The sequence below is a fragment of the Aphis gossypii genome, chromosome X (genome assembly GCF_020184175.1).
Source record: "Aphis gossypii isolate Hap1 chromosome X, ASM2018417v2, whole genome shotgun sequence".
NCBI lineage: Eukaryota > Metazoa > Arthropoda > Insecta > Hemiptera > Aphididae > Aphis > Aphis gossypii.
Genome location: NC_065533.1, coordinates 25,046,308 through 25,060,951, shown reverse-complemented (window position 1 = coordinate 25,060,951; position 14,644 = coordinate 25,046,308). Strand labels below are relative to the sequence as shown.

Genomic DNA, 14,644 nt, shown 5'->3' with positions numbered 1-14,644 from the left:
CATTATTATAATAGATATGCGTCACGGCTGTACTTAGCTATTAGCTGTGTATAATCGTGTGCGATAATTGCATATTCGGCGCTTATGCACAATTGCACAAATTCCGTCGCTTGACCGTCCGGCGATCGCATACAGTTATCGTGTGTACTATCATAAATCATAATATTATATGAATAAATTACAAAGGTATCTAAAAATGACTGTATTATATCGTAGTTAGGTCGGTTAGGTATACTATTGTTTTGTTTCGTTTAATTTTTTCCATCCTCTGTTATCGCACCATATATTATACAGAAACGTATACGGTATTGTGCGTATATACACCTTACTCACCTCGAAATCCGCTTCGCGCGGATCTTGACCCGACGATTAACGGAGTAAGTATACGTAGGTAGACAATAATAATAATAACAACAATAATTTTTGTAGTCATCGAGTGGTGTTCGTATCAAGGGGACGCGATATCCCATGTTATATATACACTCTAACGTCAAGCCACTACTGAGACTACAGTGTATTATTTCGGAATAACTCTATTCAGTTTAGAATAAAACGGTTAAATTATATAACCATGATATTATTAGGACATTAATAATTATTAATTATAAATGAGTGGTTTAACATCTCAGCTTTCCGCACTTTTGCAGTTTCTATATAGCTGTTTATTTAAAAAAAAAAAATAAAATAAAACATCGTTTTTATTATGCGAACCTTTGGTCACCCACGTAGTTGCCGTGCTGCCTTTTTATGCATAACTATAGTAAAAATTAAATAATAATAATAATAAAAAAAATTTTTAAATTTTAACGGTTTTAATTGAGCACCACATGCAACTTACCATTTAACCGTCGCGTCATCAACGCCACACTGCCGCCGACGTCGCCGTCGTAACACACATAATATAAGAATCGATATCTTAGAGGGCATATAATATTATATACCCATTATTATGACGTCCAAACATTTTTTAGCCGCGGCCTAAATACCACCTCAAAACATTTTTCCTAGATATTTTATTTCAGCCAGCACGATAATAAACTTGAACAAAATATGATAGATATATTCTTTTATATATATACGGAAATAAATAATTATGCCTTTATATAATATTATAGTAGGTATACGTTATTAAACAATACAACCTGCACCGCTATTTAAGACTATAATGATATATAATGTTAAGAGAGGTTAATAATGTATAAAAGTAAAAATATTCAACTTAGATTAATATTTAATGACCTAGCAAGTCCGCCGAGTATCCTGCTTTTAACCGTATACAACGGAAACGGTTACCTACGTATTTATAGCTATACAAAAGAAAAACTATGCCGAAATTGAAGAAAACATCAGTAGCTCAATTCGGCAGTTACTCTTAAAATAATATTATCATTTACCATACACCAGTAGTAATTATTAGTTGACCTAATCTAATTCTATTTGTTTTTGCATTGTACCTACTCGATATCACAACAAAAAAAACCAACCGCTTCACCAAAGTTAGTATTGCAACGTTTATGATGACTGTATTATATGATATTTTAAACTTATCTTCGATATATTATCATAATATTACATTCATATTATGATTGTCTTAAAATATATTAAATAAATTACTGTATGTTATTGTTATAATATTCTAGATGTTTGGCATCGAAAAGTTTAATCAATACTTTTCAAATAGACTCTACGAAGTGAAATCCTGGCAACGTTCCCGTATTATATTCACTAATCATTAGTGTTAAAACTTAATTAGAAATTAATTATGATTGCGTTTTTAACTATCTGTAAGACAATTTCTTATGAAAAATAATTTTTTTAACAACTGGGTATACATTTATGGCCATAAAATACTAGTTTATTTTAATTTCCTTGAATAGTGTTAAATTAAAATTAGATTAATATTATTTAACAACATTATTTTAACAATTAATTAGATATTTGGAAAGTGCAAGCAAAATTACATAGGTACCTGTACATAAATAACTCTGCGCTTAATAAATTTAATGTGTTTAAAATAATTAATAACAACTAACAATCAAACAAAATGATTTTTAGAAAAAAAAAATGACGTAGATAAATAGGTACTAAAGTAGTGAATTAATTTTTAAACAAACAAAATGTACGTTTCTATATGATATACAAATAGTAACGATAATAAATATATATATATATATATATATATATATATATAATTATATACTTGATACATAATATTATTATGTAATTAGATGATTATTTTGCTTTATAATTTATCCTATACTTCTATATTATCATAATGTTATATAGTATAAACACTATAAACTATAAAATATGAACAAGTTATAATTGAATACTTAATAAAAAAACATAAAAAAATTTAAGATCTTTTTTAAAGTTCGAATAAAAACCAAAAATATTAAGTCTTATTATTTGACCTATATAATATACAGATCAAAATAACATATAATGTTATTAAATACCTAATAGTTATAATAAGTTATAATAATTCATGTTTCAAAATATTTAATTGAATATTTTTAATTTTTATAGAAGATTACTTTATAATTGTGCATTACTTATGTTCTATACTATATTTAAATTTAAATCATTTTTATATACTGTTTAAAATGTTACGAAAATAAATAAACGGTTCTTGTAAGTTTAATTTTTTGTTTGGAACTTTTGTTTAAAATTGCATTACATATATAGATACAATGTAATATACTATATTATATAAGTTGAAACTTTTTTATGTTTAATTAAATGCAATAATATCCTAGTCAAGTCTAAAATAGTAATTTAAAATAATTTTAAGACATGTTTATAAACTCTTTATTGTCTCACGTTTGTATATAAATTTCAAAATAATCATAACTCGATATTGTATGGGTATCACGATCTAGAAAAAAAAGTTTGGTTGTAAAATAAATTAGGTACACACTTTTTGTGTAGTATAGTATAATATGATTAAAGTCAACTCGATAAATTATACCGTCTTGAGTTGAGAAAATAAAGCGTTCTGATTAAAATCGTCGTCCACTCCCACGAGTAACATGATACACGCACCGTGTAAGGTACATACTACGGTTATAGCACTTATATTGCGGATTTTTTTTTTTTTTTTTGAGTGCAGAAATACTGCAACATCCTAGATTAAATTATTCATTAATATATTACAAATGTTAAAACTATAAATATGTCGTATATGCTATAACAAATGTGAATGAGTCGAGATTTTTATTTAATACTAGTAAAAATAACGTTTTTATCTTTGAACATACTGTACGGTTATATCTTTCACGTACTTTGATAATTAATAAATGTAATTATTTTATATATTTAAGAATAAACTAGTTTATTTTTTAAACTAACTATTCTATATAATATGTCTCATTGGATTAAGTGTAAAAATCCAAGATCATATTAATATATTATCATAATCTTATTTAACTGATTGAGATTACAATAAATTATAATAATAGCGTAGGTGTAATATTTAATTTTGTAGTATATTATAGAATATATATTTATTATATGTGTATAATATATTATAAGGCTTAAAGATAAATTCATTATAAATGTAATTAATACATCAACTATATGAAATTAAAAATTAATAGTTTTAATAATTTGAGTTTTATGAACTTTAAAACTTTTTCTCACTATATACTGATGTAATATATTATGAACAACTCATTTCCGTTCTATTGGAGTAACTAAATTACTATAATATTGTAAATATTGTTCACTGAAGCATCAAAATAAAATATTCAACTCTTTTTAAGTTCAATCAAACTTTTTGTCAATTTCTTGAATTTTCTTTTCTTATTTTAAATTTTTTAGAGACATATAAATTTTTAATAAGTTTATTCCGTTATTTAATTCATTAATTAATTCGATAAAGCTTAATTTTATTGTTATAGGTACATACATAATATGTATATTATATAATATATAATAAAATTAGTATACTATATTGCTTTGTTTATTACTGACTTTTGTATTTTAAATAATATCAGTTAAACGATTGAAAAATCATTAATTTATGAAAATTAAGCGTATGTATTTTGTATTCACTCACAGTATTTATGCAATGTTACGTAAATATTTCTATCAAAAATACGTGAATAAATTAATTTGCTATCAAAAAAATAAAAATAAAAATTAATCGTAATCATATCTAATATAGTATTAATATTAGGCACCTATATAATATTAAACGAATGTTGAAAGTGGATGCATTTAAGAAGATATTTATTTATTAGTCATATAAAATGTTACCAAAATAACACATCATGTATATAGAATAAATACATTTAAATAAAAAAAATTTCATTGTTTTAACTTTAAATGCGTTGTTGATTTTGTGTTTTGTTGTGCGGTTATACGACAATTGGTCTTATTTGCAAATTTATTTCATTTTTTTCATTTAATTTATTTCACCATTGTTGAGCCGTTCATTCAGAAAGGAAAAATTCACTTTAGTCGTTTTACCAAGATTGCATGTGCATTCTGATTATTTTTATTTAGTAGATAGTTACTCGTGTTTAACTAGCTAATATTTTTGTAAACATTCTTTAAATTCACACGTCGATCGTCATGAATATAAATAAGTGTATTGTGCATGTACCTATTTAAAATGATCATGAAATCATATACTCGTATAATGAATACCATAAAAATATCGATAGGGTTTTTTTTAACCTAATGATTATATAAAATAAAGTATAATTTTATTTTAAGATAGTAACTAAAAAAATATAAACCATATAATATAGTAGGTACTTGCTTTAACGCTAGTTCAGTTAATCAGTTCCACATCATAAAAACATTCGATGTAAAATTGTAATTGCGTAGTTATAATTCTGTTCACGTATTATCTATGGACTCAATGAAAATACTCAGAAGTTTTGTGGTAAATATACTTATACAGTTATACTATAATGGATGTTTTTTTTTATTGTTATTTTACTTTAACCATTTCTTTGAGTCATACATTGCTTGAAAAGTTTTTTTAAAGTTTGTCTGTCTATCGATTGCAAATCGAGTTAAGTTGGTATATAAGTGGCAGTTTTTCAATTTTCAAAGTAATATTTATAAGTATAAGAAAAATCAAATGATAATAGGTAATCAAAACATTTCTTAGAAGGCCAAGAAACTTTGATTTTAAATTTTAAATTTATAAAAGTCGTGAGCTACCCACTTTATTCCACGTCGAGGAGAGTGAAGCAAAATCAGTGCTTATTTTTGCTTTGTATCATATAGACTGAATGTATCGTATAATAATCACATAAGTTCTACAATATAAATTTAATATTTTTAATCATTTGTAGGTGGTATACAGTTTTAGTTTCAGTAAGTGTAATAATAAATTTGGGTAATCATATATAATTATCGTACACAATTTGTTTAGTTATTGCGTATAAAAACATAAATAGTTATAAATAACATGATAATATTTATGTATGCATTTGTGCTCTATAATAAAATAATAATAATTAAATATGTCGTGTTATGAAATGTCGTAACATGGTTTAATTTTACTCTATTTTTTATTCTTTGCCGTCAACAAAACAGTTAGGTATAGGTACATTCAAAAATAGTAATGTCAGTACATATAATGATCATATTATTTTTGTAATAATCGTTATAGTGTGCATAATTTATGTACGTTTTCAAGGAAATAATTTTTATTCGCTTACCGAATAAAATGAAAACATTTGAATACTTCCCTATTATATAATATATTATGAAATAAGCTTGATTATTAAGAAGAAGATAATTTTTGACTTAAAAAATAATCTTTTGAATTTACTTTAATTAATCAAGCCGCAGCATGAGTTTTGTTCACATTTACACCTATTGATCTGTAAAAGTTTCTTTTAGTTGACTTGTTTTAGATCTTGTGAAAAATATATATTATCACGCGCATATACGTGATAATGATAAATTATTTTTTTACGTTCATAATAATATAATAAATAAATTACAGTCTAACCAGAATTGTGACAAATCGTTGATACACTGCAGCTTCTTATAAATGTAAATATTCTCTTCTTAAGAGAATGAAATAGTGACTTTTCTCGGGAGTATTGAATCGACATTTATTGAATTCTCGCTTGTGGGACATGGGTATTGTATAGTTAGCGGGTGGTTGACGATCATTTTTACGTGGAATTCCCTAGAAATTTCTACTGGTATATAGTTAATATAGTATATACGCTCATCTACTTTTTTCAACAGTAAAAATATCTTTTGATCTGTAATAAATAGGTATATGAAAAATACAAAAACCATGTGTCACACATTCGATTTTTCTAGGGCGTTATATTATAATTATATTGAAAGAGATTTATTTTTAAATTCATTAAAATTTATTTTAAATGAGTACAAAGTCATAAAAAAAAAAGTTTCATTATAATAATGATATATTTGAAGAAAAATATCATAAATTTACATAATTTTGAAAATGAAAAGTCAAAAAAATGAAAATAAGGTTCCTGCGTATTTTAGAAAAAAATGAAAAAATAAATAAAAAATGGAATTATATATTTTTTTTAGCAATTTAAATTGTAATTACAGAGTTCTATATTAGTTGTTAGGTTTAGATTTTAGGTAAATGGAGAACTGAAAAAGCATTGTTTTATAAATTTATCATTCTCCATATGTATATTTACATCAAAATTTAAAAATAAAGATTATTATTAATATATTGTAATTATTATTAGTTCAAAATAAAATTTGTAAAATACATCGACATTTTAAATTTATCTTTAAACTTACTGAACTAATTAATTTGAAGTACCACGGAGGTCTTTCAAACAATTTCCAATTTAAATTCTTTATATAATTATACTCCGAGTTATAATCATGCCGTTGATTTTTTTATCGTCCACTTCCTCTCTCTAGAAGTTCAATTAAAATCATCAATCGAATAAATACACAATAATTTGTGATTTTTATCTATAATATCCACATCGGTTTGTACGGTTAGATTATATTATAAACATGATCACTTTTTAAATTATCATTCAAGATATAGGTACCTGAAACTCCAAAACTCTAAAAATTGTATTTTAATACCTTGATTGAAATTCATAAAAATTACTTTAACCATCACCCTTGAAATTAAAATTTTGTAAATACATACAAATTTGACTATTAAAAACGTATTTATTTGTATTTATACTAACTTGATTTATAGTGTAAATACAATTAGTTCAAAATAAATGATAATATACTATCGTTACTTTGAAATTAAATTATTTTATTTTATATGCTTTAATTCTTACTTTACTTTATTTATATTACCTATATATTCTGTTTCTGTATATTTAGAGTGTGATTAGTTTAAGGTTAATTTGATGAGATAATATATTAACATATTTTGTTATATAGAATATTGATAAAGAAACGATAATAAATAAACAAACAAACGAATAAGAAAAATATGTATCTGAAATATCATTAAGAAATCATAATAAACAGTTGTTTTAACGAGGACAATTTAACAGACAGTTTATTGGAATCGTTTCTCAATTCTCAAGTACCTACGGTTATATCAATAAAGACACTCTTTTGAATTCATGATAGATTCGGTAAATAAACAAATCGTTTCAAAACATACAAACTGAGATATTCATTAAGTTATTACAAGGCCAACCTAAGAATACCAAATAAGTTATATTTAATGCATTTAACTATATAAGTAACTATAGACATAATACATATTATAAAGAATTTATTATTATTTATAATACTGTACTTATCCATAAATATTTAGGCGACAAAATGTAAAAAATATAATATTATACTTCGTTAAAAATCACGAATTTACGTCTTACTGAAATGATTAAATCGTTCAGTCATTATCAATTACTTATTTAATAATTAACATACCTATTATAAGTTTATCATAATTCATAAATTTACTTAATCCATAGGTAAAGTAATTGTATTATGTTATTAATTGTATACAAATAAATAGATCTGTATTTCATAGCTAGGTAATGGTTTGAATTTATATTAATTTATTATTCATTCAGTAATTTGTCACCCATTTTTTAGAAAATAAATTATTTATCATTTAAGTTCTAAATGGTTTTTTTCTTTAATCTAAATATAAATCCTTTTGACGTATTGCTCATTTTTTAATTATACAATATTCTCGTATTTGTACACAATTGATTTGATTATACTGTTCTAGTATATAGTACTTCAGAATCCTATGTATAAGAAGACAAATTATAGGTATCTAACAAGATCCTGACCATAATATTTCATTTAATGATTATGACGATGATGACGATAATGATGTTCGACCATTTTTTTAATAATTAATTATCAAGATATTTTATTGGTTTTATATTTTTTTTCTGAACAAATCCTCCTATCGAGAACTTTTTATTTATATCACGATCTCAACCGCTCATTTTAATATTTAAAACATTTATTTTACTAAAGTAAATCGAGAAGATATATCACCCTACAACGACAAATAGTACTCGTGTACTGAATACTGAAGACTAAAAACGATAAAAAAAAAATTATCTTTTTTCTATTATTATTATTATCTTTTTTTTGTTTTTGTCTTATTGTAGTAAACTTAAGTTTCACATGCCATACATTATTTATGATATAGATTTGTTAAGGTCAAAATTGTAAACACGTACTTAATATATAAAATTACACACGTTAATTTTGCCACATTATTATTAAGTTTAACTTTTAAAATTATCATAATAATATTATGATCACTTTATAGTTTTTCAAAAAGATGTGTGCTAATTGTATTATTTATTTATTTTAATTGATGATAATATAATCCTTTAAAATATTTAAAGAAATGCTTATTTTGAGTTTGTTTTCATCGGAGAAAGAAATTATTAAGTCACATACTGCAATTTCTATAAAACATATTATAAAACAGTCAACTATAAATATTAGAATTTACATTTTTTTTTATTTAACTGATCCAAGACTACAATTGGTTCTTATTATACTAATGAATTTATTACTAACATAACTGTTATTATGTATAATGATGGAATTGTGAGTAATAACAATGTATGCTTTATCGAAATATAATTCTTATTGTACAATTCACTGAGAAATACTCTTCTTCTTATTTCATTTACCACAGTAGAACAGCTGTAACTTTTAATTAATCACTGATAATATATAAAATATATTTTTCTAGTAGTTATTTACGAATTCTATCAAATGCAAATTATAGAAAGGTTTAAATATTACAAAATTCTTTAGTTTTACTATTTACAAATAAACACAAGTTTATTGTAAAATAATTACTAAAACCAAAGACATGTATTGTTCGTTTGCGTAACTGAAGTCCAGAAAGCTTAACCGTATTTTAAAGGTACTTACGTATATAATATAATTTTGGGTTTGGTTGTATAATTATAAATTATATATTTACGTGTTTATCGGCTTTCGAAGATTTTAAATAGATTCCACTTGTATATTACGTTATTAAAACAAACAAAGTATTTTAAAACGTGTCGTAAAATTGTTATGAGGAGTAGTCGAGCAGATGAAACTTTAGGTTATACTCTACCAACAAGTTTTAAAAACAAATCTAAAATTTAATGATTATACTTATTAACTTTTATATTCATATATCTTAGGTATTTATAATCTGTAATTTCTTAAGTAGTTATTTAAAAAATACTTTAATATTTTATAAAACGAAAACTAATTTCGAGTATAATAATAATAATAATAATTAATATTGTAATCTAATTTAATCATGTTGTATTCGACTTTTTTAATAGGTTATAAAAATTAAAAAGTTGTTAAATGCACATATAGCTAAAAGTTGTATACCTTTAAATAAAAAATATTAATAACAAACAAAAAAAACAAAATAATAATAATTAAACAGTTTCCGGAAAATCTCTCTATCTTATATATTAGTAATACGTCAACATACTTATAATACATAAAATACAAATTGTTTTCATTTTTACTTTTAATAGAATAAAAATATGAAATATATTTTTAAAGTAACAATACTTTATAGCAATCTTGAATAACTCGTAATACTATCCAATTCAAATCGTTGACACTATTTTTTCATTATAACAACTCTAATTTGTACAATGTACGCACTGACATGAAAGAACGGTGTATGGCATCATGACCTATTATTTTAAGTGTTTAGAGAATAATTATAATAATAATAATAATAAAAATACATTGTTTTAAAAAATAATGTTTTTATCTAATTTTAGTATACATAGTGTAAGAAATGTTTCATCCATTACCTACATTTCAAGTTAACTATAATTATTAAATGCAATTAAAACAAAAAGTAATTTTAATTTAATAAATATTTTGTTAAAGCTATTAATTTCAGTTATTAAAACACTTAATATTGTATACAGTGATTTTTATCATAAACCCTCAATGCTCTAAAATTATTAACTTTTTGTTTGTATCTTATAACAAATACTTAACATTCTTTTATCTACCCATCAAATTTTAAATAACTAAATTAAAATGCAAATTTTATTTTTATTTCATAATCCTATTTCAATGTTTGTTAATATAAATATTGAACATCCCAGAAAAAGTTATTTTAAGCATTTAAAGCATAGTGAAAGTATGTAAAAAGACAATAATCTCAGTAAAATGTTAACACTAATTGTTATTCCAAAAACTGAAACAAAACGATATTTTCTACAATAACATTTTTGGTTGTTAATATTTATATTATAAATATTATTTTATTGTATTGGTTACGCGCGGATTTTGTAATAATCTATTTGTAGAACAGCATTTATCTTTTTACGTGATATTCTCCACAATATTTTAACGACTACACTTTAACTGCTTTTGCATTAAATGATAAAATTGTTATATTCCTCGTTATGGCTTTTCGTCGTGGTATAAATCGATGTGTATAGGTTAGACACACTTGCACGGCGTACCCGACGAGTTATGCGCTTCGGTACATAATAATATGTGCATCGATGCGTTTCCCTAATATTTTGACACAAACGAATATTTTCGTACGAAAAATAACCTTTAAATGTGGATGTATTCGGAACGCCCCCGGTGGCATATACGTATTTATATATGTTTTTTTTTATTCGGGCCAACTATTTGAGGCGAGACAGTATATTATTATATGTGTACCTATACCTATATATACGTGTATACTATATATATATATATATATATATATTATATACATCTCTGAGACCGTTCTGAACTGTCGGAATTGTATAAAAAAAGCAACTGTATAAATTCATCGCTAAACCGCGTAACATCATTTGCGCACTGTGTATAATATTCGCGTTTTGAGAGATGATGATTGCGACGACAACGATGCATGTTGGTGAATAATGTAATCGCTGAGCCTTGTCTTTTTGTTACAAGCGTTGCATCCGTAAGAGATGAATTCTAAAAAGGCTGTCGAAAAAACGTTCGCAGCTTATATTAATCTTATAATATTGACGATGAACGTTAATTTTTTTCGAAAATATATTTATGAGTATATTGATTGATTATTACATCAATCAATTAGCATATTAATAATATGTAAATGGATAAATGTATTAACGTTTCTTTAAAATATTTTTAAATCATTACTGTACGAAATTTTATTCTTGACTGTTTTTATAGCTGTTAGTGTGTCTTAATATTTAACGAAACGTGACAACGTACATATTTGATGCAGAGCGAAGCGATAAATGCCTTAATTTTACAATATTGAGTGTTTTTTTTTTTTTTTGTACCTATTATGTATCGTAAAATTTTGGTTAAAACATTTATCATATCATGACGTAATGTTAAGTATTGGGAACTTTTGTAATTCCTAACTTATATTTAATATCTTTTTATCTGAACGCTTATTTTAGGTGACTAGTACATTTGTCTTATCTAGTTATCTCCTTTCAAATATAATTCTTTATAATATATAAGCGCATTAAATTATTTATTTTTAACTCCATACGCATACTTAATTGTTGCAAATATGCATCTCTTAACTTTATTTCATACTTAATATCCTCTTAATTATTTATCTTTAAGCTATTAGTAGGAAGTTTATGATCTTTTATAGGTCGTATTTGTTTTCCCGCCAGTAATTATAATTGTCGGCCTTCTATTTTACGAATTCTGTACCGATCAAGACTATCGAGATAGCTCCAAATACCATACTTGTCTTGTTTATCATGGAAAACTCAAAATCCATGATAATATACTTGTGATTATCATGTCTGTGTACAGTGCATTATTATTCATTTCTACTACATATTATTTATGTATATTTTTAAATCGCAAATTATCGGTGGCAAACTATTCATTCTCAATCTATCAAGTGTATCAGTTATTATTATTATTTTATATTTCTCTGACGATTCTACTTTATAAAATTTAATTTTCATTACACTATTACAGGTTCATTTATTTGCATATAAGTTGTGTATTATACATTTAAACTGAACTAAATTTGCATTTATAAGTTATATAAAACATCGAAATTAAAATTGGTGATAGCGTCAAAAGTTCTATTTTAACATAATATATTAAATAATTTTCACAAATGTTATTGTCCACCTATTGGTCCAATTTGTTAACCATTATATTCACGTCGTTTAATGAAAGTACCATTTCGTGTATATCATCCAATTTTGTTAATTTTATTTACGGAAAACGGTGATTATTTTCCTTATAATCGATTTAGCTAAAAGTAGCTAATTATATATTACATAATTCCAAATACTATTTTTGATAAATGACATAGTATTTGTTTTCAAAACATACAAAGTATTAAATTTTACATTACATGTTTACACATCCGTCTTAAATATTCGTGTCCTACCCCCTTAGTACAGATCGGTAACATAACCTTCATTCGGATGCAATGAAGACCGATGGTAGTTTGGCAGTAGCTGCAGCAGCGAAGGCTTTTGAAAAATTGGAGATGATCCAAAATGTGGGCCAAATCTACTATTATATGACCCTTAAGATTGCGACGCACAAGTCAATACGATAAATCTAAGTTCCCGGGATTTGTTGATAAGTCGTAAGGTGTACATTATTACTATAATATGGCTGCTGGTTGTAATAACTTAAAATAAGCACTGTACGAGATTGTTATAAGTATTATGGATCGATACAATATAGTGTTTTACACAACGTAATCCGAGTATATAGGTTGTACATATTGTACATAGCGACAAAAGCAATATTAGCTAGCCTATAAACGATTTAAAAAATGTATTATTATTTACTATTTCTATCAAAGTGTAGCAATAAAAAAGAATAGTTTAATAATTAGCAGTTGCAACGATTAATTATTTATCACTCGGCACTTAACTAATTTTCTATAGTGAAAAGTTACGAGTAAATCAATTAGAGTAGATTAAATAAATTCATCCTAATTGAAATGCAAGACGGTGAAAACCAAACAACTTAAAAGAAGCTTGTCGAGATTGCTTTCAACGACATAAATAGGTGCCCATCACATTATTAATAGCTCCTCATAACTTGAAACTTCACTGTATAATTTAATCAAAACAATCGTAGTCCGAGGAAATAAAAAAAAAAAAACCTTTTCCGAGATTTGTATAATATTTGATTTTGTATTATAATGTGTTTAAGTGTTGATGTGCTTCGAATACAAATGCCCGCAGTGGAAAATAAAATTAGTGTTTCTAAATTGATTTTGAGATAAGTTATGAGTACTGCGCGTTGTGTATTACACGGATGTTGATCGTATATTATTATTACTACTACTACAAAGACGGTTTATACGATTTATATTATAGCACTGCAGGTACGAGAAAATTACATTGGATGACCCAGATGGCCATAAAGAAAAACCGTCTATCGATCTAGCCATCTAAGCATACGGGCAAATGCAAGTTGGCGAATACGTTTATTTATGAATTATGCATACATATATATATGTTCAGACTGTATATCCCTTGAGCGAATTTTACCGATTTTTCGCAATGCTTTTATAGGCAGATACATTTGTCCTGAACTTAGGAAGTAGGTACACCCCACGCACGACTGTCCGACATTACAGTGGCGATCCAAGCTATTAGTGTCACGCGCATAATACAGAAACGGAGAATAAAGTATGTTTTTTTCATCGTCGTCGTTGTTGTTGTTAAGCGCCGACGATTTGTCTTCGTTAAAAAAAAAAAAAAAACACCAATTCAAAACAAAATATTTGACCCGAGAGGATAATATATACAATATACATGGTGATTCCAGAGAAATACTCAATTTCTCGAAAAATATTAACGTTTTTGGAAATATTTTATTTTACATAATTTGAATATAACAAAATAAAATGACATATTCTATATTATATTCACTACCTACTGTAAATAGTTTAAATGTTTTTGAAAAAAAAAAAAAACAGTTATATTTTTTAATTTTTATTTCGAAGTAATATTATTGTGTTTTTCTCTGAAAATTTCAATACCTCAAATAAGTATGGTTAATAAATAACTATCAAATAGTTAAATAATTTAAGTTTAATTGATAAAAATACAAAAAGTTGATTCATTTATCCGCTCATTGAAACTTTTAATACTTATAAGTAAAGTAATTAACTACTGCCTCATTCGAATTTTTATACATTAAACAAAATATTCTGCTGTGGGATATACCATTAAAAATGTAT

The 14,644-nt window shown here is 24.9% G+C and overlaps 1 protein-coding gene across 3 annotated transcripts in view; it reads left to right on the top strand.

The window, feature by feature from the left end:
* The window catches only part of LOC114124529 (GDNF family receptor alpha-1), a 187,612-nt gene that overhangs the window by 1,163 nt on the left and 171,805 nt on the right, over positions 1–14,644 (top strand). The gene's annotated exons all lie outside the window — the stretch shown is intronic.